Genomic DNA, 15,839 nt, shown 5'->3' on the forward strand with positions numbered 1-15,839 from the left:
TGTGAATTGCAGAACATATGAAGTTTTAGGCTCCGATACAAGTGTAACGGTCTGATTATGAAAAGCAAAAGCTCTCAGCATCTCCACCTTTCCTCGGCTCCTGTGAAGTTACTGTATCTCTGGATCGTGTCACATTTTTTGAAATCATGGTCCGATTTGCTGGCTTAAGTTATTTCACAATGCATCACAAAATAAATTTTGTCTTGGAGTCCTGATAGGATTTCCAACAACTTCCGAAATGCACTTGAGCACATTGCTGCCATCTTTGTGGTAAGTGTTTAATACAGAGCGATAGCCTCACCCCTGATGACTGTGAAAATCCAACTGCCAAGCAGCCCTTACAAAGGCTGAGGATGTCACGCATCCTGAAGAGTCTTTCAGCCAAGACCTAATACTTATGTATAAATGATACAAACAGCTCATTAATTTGCAGTCGTGTTTTCTGGACGATTATATGTATATGAAAGAACTGTTCTTAAATAGAGTTTTTATTACGGTATTATCAGAAAATATTTTGTATGTATGCCTATTTACACACACACACACACTCATGCAGACACACTCACACATACTTGCACACTCACACTCACACACTCCCACACTCACACAAACTCGCACATTCACACACACACTCGCATACTCACACACACACTCACATACACATGCACACACAGTCTCACACTCACACAAACACACACACTCATGCACACACACTCACACACTCACACACTTTTACACTCACATACACATGCACACATTCTCACACTCACACTCACACATTCATTCACACATGCACACATTTTCACACTCACATACACACACAAACACTCACACAAACACACACACTCATGCACACATACACACTCACACACTTGTACACTCACATACACATGCACACACATTCTCACACATATTCACGCACACACGCACACACATTCTCTCTCTCACACACACACACACAAACACTCACACACTCACACACTCACACACTCGCACACTGGGGTCTGTTTTGTGTTGGCCAGCTGCTCCTGCACATGGAGCGTACCCTGGAGCATGGTTGCTACCCCCAGTGACACTTCACTGGAGAAAATGGATTTTCCCTTCGCCAGGTTCTCCTTCTCGGGGCTGGGATTTCTGTCTGGTTTGAACCTCTGCAGGTCGCAGATCTTCTATGCTGTGCAGCCCTGTCCGGTCTGGAAGATGCAGTTTCCTTACAGTCCTCCACCACCCCTGACTCTTCCAACCTTCCAACCTCCTCCTCTGCAGGAGGGGATTGGTGAAGACGTGCCATTTAGAGCCGCGTGCTCCAAAGTCTCTTGTTTCTGCACGGTGTCCAGTTGTGGGTCCCTGTGTTATTAACCATCTACTGCAAATAGAAGCTTCTCTAATGAGCACTAAGACTCTGATACGAGTCACAGCCAATGTGGCCACTGTGGGTCCCGGGTAGAGTTATTCTCTCTTTAAGCATTCTTACATGTAAGTGGTGAGTGTGAAACTCGCCTGGAACCTGTATGTATGCTAAGAGCCTTACAAGTCAGCAAACCATGGACGATGCTCTTAGGTCCCTGAGAACACGACCTGGCCCCCGGTTACAGACACAGCTATTAATTTCAGACAACCACTGCTCCTGAATAGATTGGCCCACCCGAGGAGTCCCCACACCTCTACTTTTCATGGTTCCCTTTACCGTTGCATAAAACTTACTTCCTTTCTATGTCCAACCATGCCTGACATTATATCTCCTCTCCGCTCATATTTAAGAGGGGCTTCCTCCTCTGGTATACGCTTTAATTTGACATACATGTGTGCATATGTGTGTGTATATATAAACTTCCATGTCTCCTGCCAGGAGTTACTGCATTTTAGTCAGTTTTTTGGAAGAGAGTGTGGCTGTTAATTAAGACGGTCACTACAAGACGAATTCCCGTGTAATTTTAGAATAGCATACTGCAGGTTTGGAAAGACCCACACCTGTGTTTACCTGTGTACTATAACTGATTCTGGAGAAATCCAGATGAGACCCAGGTGCCCAACCCACTTTGTTGCAATATTTACATTTTGCACTAAATATGTTTATGCCTCACATTTGTAGTTACATGGTCCTAATTATGACGAACAGCGTCTCTATACCTCTTCCCTGGGAAGCAGAGATCTTTTTCTCCTGCGTGGAGTAGAAATATAAAACTGACGGATCTTCTTGCCAGTTCTTCGAGCACGCTGGATAAAATTCCAGAGCGCCAGCGCTTGTTTGGACCTAACTAACGGACAAACCATCTTTCACACAGAAATTGCTTGCAAGAATCAAATACTTTTTCTCACCAGCCGTAGTGTAGAAGCTAGATCAGACAAACTCAGAAACTGTAGTGCAGACGAGGGCGCTGAGCTGCAGAGGGGAACAGAAGGCATCACGACTTCGCAATCATTCAGGTTTGGTTTTTAAGTTTGCAATGGCGAACTTTTTAGTGTTCCCTCTTTCACCTTCCCTCACATTTTGACAGCCGTTAGCAGCAGCGAGAAAGTTTAAAGCACCATTTCCCAGTGGAGAAATCTCGGCTATTGCATGATCAGCTTTTACAAACTCTGGTAGGCTTCAGTGCGTGCTTGTCGAAGTCCGTCTAGATTTACAGTATTTAGTGTATAAGACCTTTAAAAATGACCTCACAGCTTCCCACGCAGCTCCAAGTGCGAGCTTGCCTGCTGTGTTTATTGCAACCGTTCTACCTCAATCTCCACGCTGGTCTTTCTTCGGTGGCTGAAATGAGACGCATTTTCCTAGCTAGTCTTTACCTAGCCTGTCATTCATTTTGACTCTCATCTGCAGATACTCCGATCAAAATATGGTGTAAGTTACAAGATGTGAATGTATTTTTAATCAGTCTGTGGGTGGTTGATTAGACCCAGAATTTTCTGTTAAGAATCGTTCATCTACAGCTTGAGAGGCTGATGATATTGATTTCTGAATTTGTCTATACAGTAGTATTTTCTTTCCATATGTGAGTACCCTTGAGGCCACTTGTCTGACACCCTGTGTTCTGAGTGTATTCTGAGGGCTCTGAAGTGACCGTCCTCTGCGCTGACCACAGGGACACATTGTTTCTTTAAGGTTGTTTTCCAGTGATATTCTGGAGACTTAAGAAAAATTGCAATGATTTTATGTTCCGTGTGTGCATGCACACAGGTGCACACATGTGGGTACTGGTTTCTAACCCTAAGCCTTCTCTATGGACACAAAGTTGTCTTTAGTAAAAATATATAGCTACATATATAGCTATAATATCATGCAAATATTATAATATTGGGGAATATTACTTAGGTCATGCCGTTATCATTTTCTTTGTATGCTAAAACAATGTCATATAGTTTGAGGTGATATGAATCAAAATATTCACTTTTTTACTCTTTATTATTAGGCAAAGGCTAAGGCAGATGGAGTTTCCTTAAACTATCATTTATAGTGCAACTATTCATTCAAAGATGGGAAAATACTAATCAATAACTTTGCCAAAGTTCATGATCAGAAGACTGTTTGTAGGAAGCCAATTCACAATTTAGTGTTTGGGTTGCCATTAATCAAACACTCCCAGAAATGTGAATGTGATTCCCTCATATACGAAACATTATGTAAGAAATAAATCAATTCAAGTGAGATGAATGTGGCTTAAATGGGTATCAATACCATTTGGGTTGTATCCTGAAGAACCAGAGAGAGAAAAGCTATGTTTTGGGGTGGGAGTAGTTTATATATTCCATACACATTTTAATTACTTTGATTTCACTAATCCCCAAGGAAAGTGTTTGTGTTCTCATATAATTCTCATTTTATAATTATGAAATATAAACTTTAGAGTGCTGGGACAACCTTTCATATGTCCCCAAGTGCACATTTATGAAACTCTGTGGTTTGGACTCCTGTGTTTGCCTTGTAGTCACTAGAGTTCACACTCATAATGTGGGCCAATGTCAGTACAAAGGTGTTTGACAAGTGTATCACACACCTGCTTTGAAACTTTTCAGGGAAACATTATACATCCATATGTCAGGTAAGAGCAAGCCAGTGTTCTTAATATAATCTGTAGCAGGCTTCTACTTAACAAAAATTCTCTCAAAATAGAGATTGATTTTGATTTATGATCAAAGTAGATGAAATGTTTTGTCTACACTGACTTCCTTCTAGACTGTGGTTATATCAGGTCATATTGTCTGTGAATTCCGGCTATGACAACATGCAAAGGCAGGATCAGGGGAAGTGGGGCTGGGCTATAGCTCAGAGGATAGATCACTTGCCTCTTCTACCCAAAGCTCACATTTCAATGCTAGCACTGCATAAACAAGGTATGGTGGGGCACAGCTGTAATCTCAGCATTGGGAAGGAGGAAGCAGGAAGTTCAGTGTCATCCGCACAGGTAACTCAAGGCCATCCTGGGCAATAAAAAAGGAGAAAAGAACATGGGGAGCAATTTAGAAGGTAGCTTCATAGTTCGTTGTTTCAGTAGGCAACTGATACATTTACATCAACCGCACAAGTGTTATGTGAATACTACATGGTCCACAGAGTTCTCTGTTTTGCATCTTGAGTGTTTCCCCAACAGCTCAGGTGTTGGAGGCTGGGCACTCATCTCTGTAGTACCCGGAGGTGGTGAGATTTTCAAAGGGTAGGTTTAGTTAGAAGTCTTTGTGTCTTTGGGATGTGCACTTGAAGAGAATAGTAAGATTCTTTGACTTGTCAACCTTTTGGCCTTGGGACCAGCTATTTTTACTATACTGTATGCATCCAGTGAGTCATCTTATTACAGGCATGCAAGGAGCAGAACCGATGACCATGGATGGTGTCCTCTTACTTTCTGTTGCTGTGATAAGACCATGACCAAAAACATCCCGAGGAGGAAAAGTTCATAGGTCACAGTCCACTGGTGAAGGAAGCAGGGTCTAGAGCTCAGTCAGTTCCTGAAGGCAAGAACTGAAGCAGAGAACATGGGAGAATGAGATAACCTGGTCCCAGTGCCCCCTCCCTGGGGATGTCCTCGGTCATATCCTCGGTGACGGTGGACTGCATCCTTCTTTACCAACTCTCAGTTAAGAGAATAGACCACAGACATGGCCACAAGCATAAGCACGTATTTCCTCAATAGAGGTTCCCTCTTTGTAGGTGACTCTGGGCTGGGTCAAGCCAAAGCAAACCATGACAAGTAGAAACTTCCAGAACCCTGAGCCCAACTCAATCTTTTCTCATTCCAAGTTGACTCTCTGAGGTGTTTTTTTAGGAGCACAAAGCTGACTGACACACCCACATTCAACTATCCCTGTGCTTTAGATTTGAGCTGTTGTCAAATGTGCTGACTGTGACAACATATCACAGGAGCACAGAAAATGAGACAGGACTAGATCATCCCTATGTTACCCACCAGCTGTAACAGACAGATACTTAGGTGTCAATATTCTAATTAGGGCTGTGTATCTTGAGGGGACTGACTGTCCAATACAAGGAGAAAATAAAAGCCACAATTAGGTGACATCTACAGAGAGACAGGAACTGTGCTGTATGACAGATTTCTGACAAACTTCTTCTGCAAAGATAATTATTTTAGGATTTGAAAGCTCTAAGGTCTGCTTTTCAAATAGTCAACCCTGCCACTATAAGCGTGAATGCGGAGGTGCAAAGCAAGTCAATGAGTGACCATGTCTGTGTTCCCAAAAGGTTGTTATAAATCCAAGCAGTGACCTGAGTTTCCCTAGAAAGCCACAGTTTGCTGACTGCTTCTATGGCCACACATTTTATCTATAGTCATGAAAACAAACATCAAAGAAAGCGATCACTCATTTTATACCATACTTGGGTAGCTGGGGTTTGTAGGCATTTAATATTTATGAAATCTAATTAGGAAAACAGAGCCGGCTGTTAGTAATTCAGTCAGAGGAATTTGGAACAAAGAACTCATTGAAAGGACATTACAATTAAGAAGAAGAAGCCAAACATGACAGAGTTAGTCAACCCCGAGAGACCTGCTGTATCCCAGAAGGAGACAGGGCACCCCTAGAGCCTGGGAGACTTCCTTACAGAGGTTTATGCAGAGACTGGGGATCCTGAGCCCGCCCCAGGGATGAGCCAGCAGACGGACAAGACCAGCACCAGCACCAGCACCCCCATCTCTCACAACGGAGGTGGGTCTTAGTGGACTGAAATTCGCCTGTTCAGCTTCATGTGGTAGAGAAGAGAGTAGAGAATTTTATCTAAATATACAAAAAAAGTGACAGGGATGATGTCCGACTTAGCTGCTGTCTTGTCTCCTTCAGCTGCCCCAGTTTCACCATGCAAGAGCACAAACGTAGCTTCCTTCCTTTCTGATTCCCTCACCTGGGTAGGTGGTCAGGAACCGGTGCGTGCTGGGAGCATTATGTAATTGTTTGCTGAAGCCACTTCCAATATCGGCAGTGTACACGGTGGGCTCTACCTTGAACTATGACCCAGAATTAACCTTTGACCCCTATTATAGAATCAGGAAAGAAACTCACTGCTCTGGTTTGGCCTCCCTGCCTGGCCCGGAGCAATGAACACAGTTGCCACCAGGAGCTCCTGAGAGGGAAAGAGAGGCAGGGAGTAGAAGAGACCTCAGGCATCTGTGAGCGTGATGGGAACAGACTCTGTGGAGATGATGGCTTCACTGAGACTGCTTGCTTAATGGGGACAGCAGAGGATGCTTAAACCTTTGAGGGGTGGGTACAGGCCTTGCAGAAGGAGGTATTGTATTCCATTGGCTGGGGTCAGGGCACTGGGGAATTCCTCATTCGTATTTGAATTCCAGGGGCTGCTGGACATGCCCTTATAAGGGGAGAGGAAGTTTAACTTGACCGCCAGGCTACGTGAGTGATCTCCTCAAGCTGACAAAGTTGGGGGAACCAGATTACATATGGTGGGACATGCAGGCCCTGGGTGGGTGGGGGAGCAATCCTACTCCTGTCAATCTCAGGATTAGATTTCCTGTTTGGACATACTTTGACCCCATTCTTGCTTCCTCCTGCCTCACCCCCTTCCCTTGTCCCACTGCTCCCAGGCTCCACAGAAACTAAGACTAGGACACTAATCTCCTCCCAGGCCACACTCACCGGCTCCCAAGGCAGAGTGCAGCAGCAGCAGCAGCAGCAGCAGCAGCAGCAGCAGCAGCAGCAGCAGCAGCAGCAGCAGCAGCATTCTGTTCTGCCCGGCAAGAGATCACCCCATTCTGACTAACAACCTGGTCTCTGATTTTGTCCACCAGTATACCCCCAATAATAGCTAACACATAATCATCATTTTCAGATGCTGGCTGCCTCAACTCAGAGTAAAGACTGAACATTTGTCCTTTCATCTTCTGCAAAGGAGAAAATGAACTACTCTGAGCAGATGGTATTTGGTCATGTGCAAATGGCTACTGGTCTTGGGTTGCTGTGAGCCGGAGGGAGGTGAACAAGGTGCTGGTCAGGGTGGAGGTAAGTCCTGCTCTGCCATGTGCTAGCATCAGGTATGGGGCTGGTTCAGCAGTTTCTCCTCTCGGCACCTTACCCTTCTTGATATTAAACATGGGATTCCAGTCTTGATGTTGTGAGCCCCAGCCAAGAAACTTATTTCTCCATAACAATGTGCCTTCTGACTTACTCAGGAATCCTGTTCACTGACAAGTTTTCCCTCTTTTTTAAAATCTAAATTATTTATTTATTTATTTATTTATTTATTTATTTATTTATTTATTTTTACACTCCAGATTTTATTCCCCTCCCAGTCCACTCCCTCATACCTCCTCCCCACCCACCCTGTCCCCATGAGGATGTCCCCACTCCACCCACCGCACCAAATCTCTAAACTCCCTGGGGCCTCCAGTCTCTTGAGGGTTAGGTGCGTCTTCTCTGACTAAACCCAGACCTGGGAGTCCTCTGCTGTGTATGTGTTGAGGGCTTCATCACAACTGGTGTATGTTGCCTGGTTGGTGATCCAGTGTCTGAGAGATCTCGGGGGTCCAGGTTAATTGAGACTGCTGGTTGTCTTACAGGATAGCCCTCCTCCTCAGCTTCCTCCAGCTTTTATTGACATAGATATAGACACAAATTCAGAGTCTGAGAACCCATGGCAGTGTTAGAGAACTTTCACAGCATGCACGGGGCCCTGGATTCAATCCCCAGGGAAACCAAAAACATTAACAAAAGCACAGAGAGAATCTGAGAAATCTTTTTCCTGTAACTATAAAGCAGCTGGTGTCTTTTTCACACAATGTTACATAATTATTTTTAATATATGTTATGTGTAAACGTTACACAGGGTTGTATCACAGACATTCTTAGGAGTAGCCAGCGAACTGATGACTGAACACAGGGTTTGTCTTTACTTTTGCAAGGTAGAGCAAAGCCTGAAATTTTTTACCTTTCAGCAAATTCTGGAACATCCCCAAATAACTGATCTGTAATTATATTTGGAGAAGCAAAGACTTCATAAAAGTACCTGGCAGGTACCAAAGGTTAATTGTCATTGTCGTTGTTGTTGTGATTGTTGTTGTAATTGTTATTATTATTGTTGTTATTTGCTATCGCTTTTGTTTATTGTTGGTATTGTTGTGTTGGTTTTGTCATTGTTTTTATTTTTATTGTTATTGTTGTCATTGCATTATTGTTGTTACTGTTATTGTTTTTGTTGCTGTTTACTGTTATTTTGTTGTTTCGTCATTATTATTATTATTGTTCTTGATGTCATTGTATTATTGTTGGTATTGTTATTATTGTTGTTGTTGCTGATGGTTGTTGTTGTTTCTGGTTGTTGCTGTTGCTGTTGTTTTCTATGACTATTGGTGAACATGCTCAATGCACGCCATCCCCATCCGTGTACCATGCACTACATATGTGTTGCGGCAGATACTATCACCAGAAGCAAATCTTTTTCTTTACCCCAGTTCATGTTGCTTACTTCAGCCTGCAGGCTAAGTACTTCCCCCCTCCTCTCTGAATCTGTCTTTCCTTCTTACTTTTTGAGGGGTTTTTACTTTCTTCAACTATTATGGAACATACTTCCCATCATGCTTTTGAAGCAGCATCTCTTGGCTGCTGTCCTACTCTGTTAACACCTTTCCCAGCAAATCGGCCTCAACTTCTGATGTCACGTCAGCCTGTGTCAGCTATGCTTCCTGATCCCACGTCATACACATAAGTACTATCCACCTCATGAAAGCACCCTGGGGAAGATCAGAAGAGGAAAACCTGAATTTTTTCTTCAGGTATCCTTGATATGACTTGGCTAATGCACACTTGGGTAAGCTCTCTCGATCATGGCGGTCTCTGCTAAGATGCCATCGCTGCCCGGGTGTGGCTATATTGCCTTATTTAAGCTGATAGATGGAGGTTTTGGTGGAACATCTTGATCTGGGCAGAATGGACTTTCAACACCAGACGTCTGAACAGTTGCCAAGCGATTGTAAAAGACGCAGGTGCCAGAGCCCAAAGCACTGGGTGGGTTTGCCTCCCACTTCAACCACTGCGGAGTAGATTCTGACTCAGCAAGATGTCTAACGCTTGTGTCTCTTTTGTTTTCCCTTGGTTAATAAGTAATAGTTGTGTAGCTAGGTACAGAGTCCAGTGTAGCTGAAGTGGTCAATGAATTTGATCTACTCTTGTATAGAAAGGTTTTATTTTCCCACATTTTAGGAAATCCAAGTTCAACTTAATGGCCCTAAAGACCTTTCATAAAAAGATAATATCATAATGCCTTCCATAAACCTTATGGAACTACTTCTCTGCAAATCAAGGCTGGGTTCCAAGACATACAACCTTTTAGCCAGTAAGAACATCTTGAACATCACACGGGTTGAATATTTAGCATTCCAGAAGCACCATGAGCTGAGTGAGCCTGAGGAACTTTGGGGAAGGTTGGAGCCCTAATTCTACTACAATCCTATAAGGAGCACTACTACACTATTTTGTTTTAAGATTGGATCTCAATGTGAAGCCCCGCTGGTCTAGGCCAGGCTGGCCTGAAACTCAGAAATTCATTTGCTTCTGCCTCCAGAGCACTAGGATTACAGGCATGCGCCAATCCTCTCTTTTGAAAGGATAAATAGCATTAAGTTTCTTCATCTTTTTATTTTCATTTTTAAGAATAAAGACAGGAAAATTTATAACAAGAGGGGGGAAGGGGAAAGGGAAGAAGGCTGAAGAGACAGGAAGTTCAGAAACAAATCTTGTTGGAAGGAACTGATACACAGGCTCTCAGGTGAAAGCTACTTGGGTGGAGGGCACATGGGCATTGTCTGACTTTTATGGCTCCCTTCATCTATTCAGGGAAAGAAGAGTCGGGAAATAAGATTCTAGTCAAATGTTGACCAAATACATCCCTTGTCATAGCAGAGACACTATCGGTTACTATGTCCAAGATGTCTTTATTATTTAGGATAACCTCCCTTCTACTCATTGAATGAATCCAACCCCCTTCAAACTAGGAAAGAAGTAGTTGATAAAAGATGGGTTTTGTTATGATTGCCTCTAAAATAAAAGTATCTTATAACTTTATATTAACATACACATCAAAAATGCCATAGATGGAATAAAAAACAATCCAATAGGTCTATTAAACCATTATTTAAAAATATGCCAGCCACCTCAAAATCGGAGACTGAATAAAATAAAATCGGTGTTTAGCTTTCTTTTCTGTTTGTTTCACTGTTTGTTTCATTGTTTGCATGTCTGGATCTCTAGTTTTAGTGCTTGGTTTGTGTTGCTTGGGTTGGCTTCAAATATATTATCCTTCATCCTTAGCTTCCCACATGCCCCATCAGCCAGCTGAATAAAAAGTTTTACATTGTCAAGGTAAAGCATTGCTATGATATTTGTGGTGGTACTTAACCCGAAGATAAAATTACTGTATGTAACTACAGCCAAGATTTTCACTTAAAAATTGGCAGGCCTGGTAGCTCACTCCAGTGATGCCCATTCGTGCATTGCTAAAGCAAGAAAGTTCCAGCAAATGCAGGGCCAGCCCAGGCTACAGAGTGAGAGCCTGCCTCGTAACTCAGAATAAACCAGTTGATCTTGAGGAAAGCGATTTTTAAAAATATTAAGAGGTGCCAAAATACTACCATTCGGCAGTTTCTGTTCATAAGACACATTGGCAGGATTGCTTCCTTTGTGGTGGAAATGAAGCAAAAGTGCTTTACAGATGTCAGGACGTTTCAAGGCATTCGCCATTTCACCAACTTGCTCTCGTCACAGCTCGTTATGTAGACAGAAAGCTTACCAGTGGCGTGTGATTACAAATATTTCTTCAAGTATGATGTTTATGTGTGGGGCAGGGTGTTTGCTGACATAGGCACAGTGTTGGCACCAAGCTAGGCTTGCTTAGCTCCTGAATTTTCTGCTTACATTTGCTTCGTCGTGTGTGTGTTTATTCTTGGGTCCAAGCTGAGAGGGCATCAGTGAAGGAAGAGTTCTGCTGCCAGCAACAGCAGACAACATAAGATCACTTGTAGAAGTAACCAGGGCTGTTTTTAATGGGCTCAGCCTTACCCTGCTATCCACTGTAGGAAAAATCAAAGGAGAAACCACAGAGACACAGGGGAAAGAGGTCGGGTACAGGAAAGGCACTAAAAAGAGCTTTTTAGTGCAAATCACCACCTGGGCCATCTACATATAAAAGAGTATGGCAATTTGTAACAGAAAGGCTATATTGAACAACTGGAAAGTCACAAAAACTCCCAGTAGATATTTTGACAGAAGTTGTCCAAATAGATGGAGACACAGTTGAAGAAATACGGGAGAGCATGTACGGAGACAGAAAGGTGAGAACTCTGCTCGGTAACTGAAAATGTCCTGTCAGTCTCTTTAGAAACCTCAGTGTTCATGGAGTTAGACTATATTAGCAGTTTTTCCCATGGCTGTGTCCTCATAAATGACAGGAAGCCACGTAAGGGAAAAAGGGTTATTTTAGCATACAGTCAGAGGCAACAGAATCCCTTATGCACGGCAAGAGTGTGAGATGCTTGAATGAGCTGTGTCTCTAGTTGGAAGGCATCAGAAGACGGGAAATGGACTCAGGTTATAAAACCCCTAGACCCACCCAATGGCTACTTCCTCCTGTGAGGCGCCACCTTCTAAAACTTCCACAACCACTCAGAATAGTACTATCAATCAATAACCGGTTCTTATAATACCTGTGCCAATGGTGGACACTTGGCATTCAAACCACAACATGGAGAAATAAAACTGAGTTGGGAAAGGATCCATTCTTAGATATTTAAATGTAGGTTTTATTGATGTTCCCCTTCGCTATCTTTTTGAAAACAAGAAGAGAAAATTATAAATCGTTCAGTTTATTCTCAATACTTTGCTGTTGATACACAATGGGCACGTGAATGTGTGAAATATTCATCGAAGGAACTGCAACAATGTGATTACCTTCCATTGAGTCTGGCGTTGATGCAGTCACTGTGGTTGGAGCGCTGAGTAGCAGGGGCCTCTCTCAGTGGACCATGACATATGAATCCTATGAATAAAGTGGGCGTGAACTGTGGGCAGAACAGTTTCTCTCTTTTCCTTAAGGAGCCAAGAGAATTAAATGTCACTCGGGTAATGCTTAGGTCTATGAAAAGAAGCTAAACTTTGGGGTGGGGTCATTCTGAAGGTCTTCAATGATGCTGAAACTGTAACTTTCTAATTCCTCTAAGCCTCCCTTCCTGGCAGGATTAACCATTATTCCATTGAATGAACTTAAGTCTTCCTGCATAAGGAATTTATAGTGATTTCTCTTGAAGGTAACAGGTTTGGAGTCACTGTTGATCTTCCAGATTGCAAAAGTAATTTTTATTCACCAGATGTAATTGTCCTGTAGGAGGTTACTGATGAATAAGCTCACTTTTTCTACCTCTTTATGAACTATAGATGACTGGTTCAGCTCAACTATTCAGCCCAAAGTCCTCTCCAATTATGTTGGGTGCCAGATGTAAATATACCTTTTACTTCCTATGATGAAGGGAAGAGAGTCATACCCAAGTTTGGGCTGAGCCCAGAGCAATTTTAATCTCTCTTCTAGCTATTTCTAGGGCTAGGCCTAGAAACTTCTAGCCTCCATAATATCTAATCTTCTAAGCTGACTGATTCAAACTGACCTTTCTTGGCTTCTGACTGAATTGCTCTGCTCAGCCTCAAACTAACTCTGGCAATCTGTTGTACTCCTCTGACTTCTTCTCATTCTCGGGCTCATTGTCTTTACCTGTCTCTGTAAACCTGGACTGGAAAACCTGCCCCCCTCCCTCTCTCTCTGCTGGACTGTCTCAAGTAATCCTTCCTGTGCTGTTCTCACAAGAGTTGGGCATATCCTATCTCTGACTCATTCTGTCACATCTCCCTCTGATTCATCACTTTGTCCCTCAATGTGATGTCATGTTCAAACATGGCTGCTTTTTTCCATTACTAACTTTACCTTCATGGTCTGTGCTTAAAGGTTTGTACTAAGGACATGTCTTCATTCTAGCCAGATCATCCTGTCATCTAGAGCATTGGTGATCACATAAAATAAATAATATCTGAGAAATAGTAAAAGAAAAAACCTTTTGTTGTCTGGAGACATGGCTGAGTGATTAAACACACCTGGTACTGCTCTCATAGAGGGCACACGTTTCACTCCGAGTGCTTGTGGGGGGTGGCTCATAAATATCTGTAACTCTAGCTGTAGGTGATCTGACACCTTCTTCTAGAAAAAAATGTTAACATATACACAAAGGCACATAAGTTAAAGACAGAAAATATTAAAGAGAAAAGGCTGCAGTGACAAAGCAGGATATTGGACCCAGTTTGTACAGGCTTTTATATCTTACATCACAACCTCTCAGAAAGTATAGGTATATGAAAATTATATGAGAATTGAGGAGATCGGATGACCCAGCTGGACTCTACCCTTAGATGCCTCTGCTTTCTACAGTGGTCCAAAGGACCAAGTAGCCATGGCGCAAGAATGGAGGTTATGCATGGATTAAACAAACTTGACCTTTTCATTCATCAAGGCCTGCTCTAACAGAAGTCTGCCCAACCTGTTGTCATCCCTTAACTCAGTCAGGCATGCAGTAACAAGTCAATTGCATTTGACTGACTCATGGCTGACCATTCTCTGTGTAAACCTCCTCACAGACACTGGCAGTCTATTTAAAGTTCTAGCTAGGTTATTGATTTAGAGAACCATGCATTGTGGATCAGTGCAGTTTCTCTAAGATGAAGAAATGTCTCCTGAGTGGCAGTTGGTACAGAAGCTTCTAGGTTCTTGTAAAATTGGAGCAAAATAAACACTATTAAGAAAATTTGGGAAATGTACTAATTTGCTCTGACTTATTTTGTACAGAACCACTAGAAGCTGGGTGTGGGCAGAGTAGAGGGACTTGCTGAATAATCTGTTATAATGAGGAAGAGATGTAGACCATGGAGGGAGGTGCAGCTGGGGAACAGGGCATATGGTGATAAGGTTGGATTTGGTCATATTTTGATAGTAAACCACACACTTTCTCCTTTCTTTTAGTTTCATTATTAATATCACTATCAGTGAGCTAAACATTTTATTCTGCAGATGGATCACAGATTTCCTTGAAATTTTCCAATAAGTTTGTTCTATCAAAATAAAAGATGGGAAACAAATGGGCAAAACGACTTTGGCATTTCTTTATATTCAGTCAAGAGATACACATCACCAGGTTCAAAATTCCTTAAGCAGGGGATTCGTTGAGTTTTGGATGGCCTTGCATTTAGTTGTCGACTTAATCTTTCTTTCTTTAAAGCAGCGGTTCTCAACCTCCCTAATCTTGTGACTCTTTAATACAACTCCTCATGTTGTGGTGACTCCATACTGTAAGCTCATTATGAATCATAATGTAAATGTCTGATATGCAGGATTTCTGATATGTGAATCCCATGAAAGGGTCATTAAACCCCCAAAGGTGTTGTTACCCACAAATTGAGACCCACTGACTTAGAGTACTTGATTTTTATCAAATTATCTGAAACAGTATATATATTTTAAAGTGTTTTGTGTTTTTAGGTATAAGTCTTTGTGGTTATGTTAACCATGTCCACAAAGACTTGTTACTTTGAAGCACTGAAGAGCCTCCACACTGTAACCTTGCTTGGAGTTAGAGACTTTAATAAGTCCGAAGGGTGAGACCCCAGCCCAATAGTATTACTGTGCTTATAGAAAGTGTCATTGATCTCTTCATTAATCCCCAGAACAGGAAGAATGCAATGAGCAGGCAGCAGTCTACAGGCCAGATAGAGCATCATGGGTATCTCCATCTTAGACTTCAAGAACAGGACTGTGAAAAATTAGTTTTTGTTTTTGTCTCAGGTTCACTCATTCTGTGGTATTTTGTTATGATATACTGACCAAATTAATATACAGCATTGCAGGATGGTGTCATTATGCAGGTGAAGGCAGGTACAAGTTAGAGTGAGTGAGGCCTGTCATTGAACAAGAAGGAAGGATGGGTGGGAGAAAAGTTTTAGAGAGAGGAGGGCACTAGAGGAGGAGAAGAAGCAGATGAGAGAACATGGTGGTGGATGTTAAGATTCCTTTCTACACATTTACAGGTTGTTATGAATATTCTTAAGGGATGGATGTGTACAGGGCTTTGTATGCCTAGGTGGGCAATTATATCTTATCAGTTGGATCGGAGGTTATTGTGTCGTGTGTTCTTTCATGTAGCAATTCAATTGAATTCAAGAGAGTATATGGTGGCTGGAGACACTGGGCCACCATGGAATTGAGATGTATATTTCTGGCATGGTGGCAACCTGCCTTAGGAACTAGATGGGTGGAGAGATTGCTGCCAGGCTCAGAGAGAGGCCATCGGTAG

Source organism: Rattus norvegicus, chromosome 4 (genome assembly GCF_036323735.1).
Source record: "Rattus norvegicus strain BN/NHsdMcwi chromosome 4, GRCr8, whole genome shotgun sequence".
NCBI lineage: Eukaryota > Metazoa > Chordata > Mammalia > Rodentia > Muridae > Rattus > Rattus norvegicus.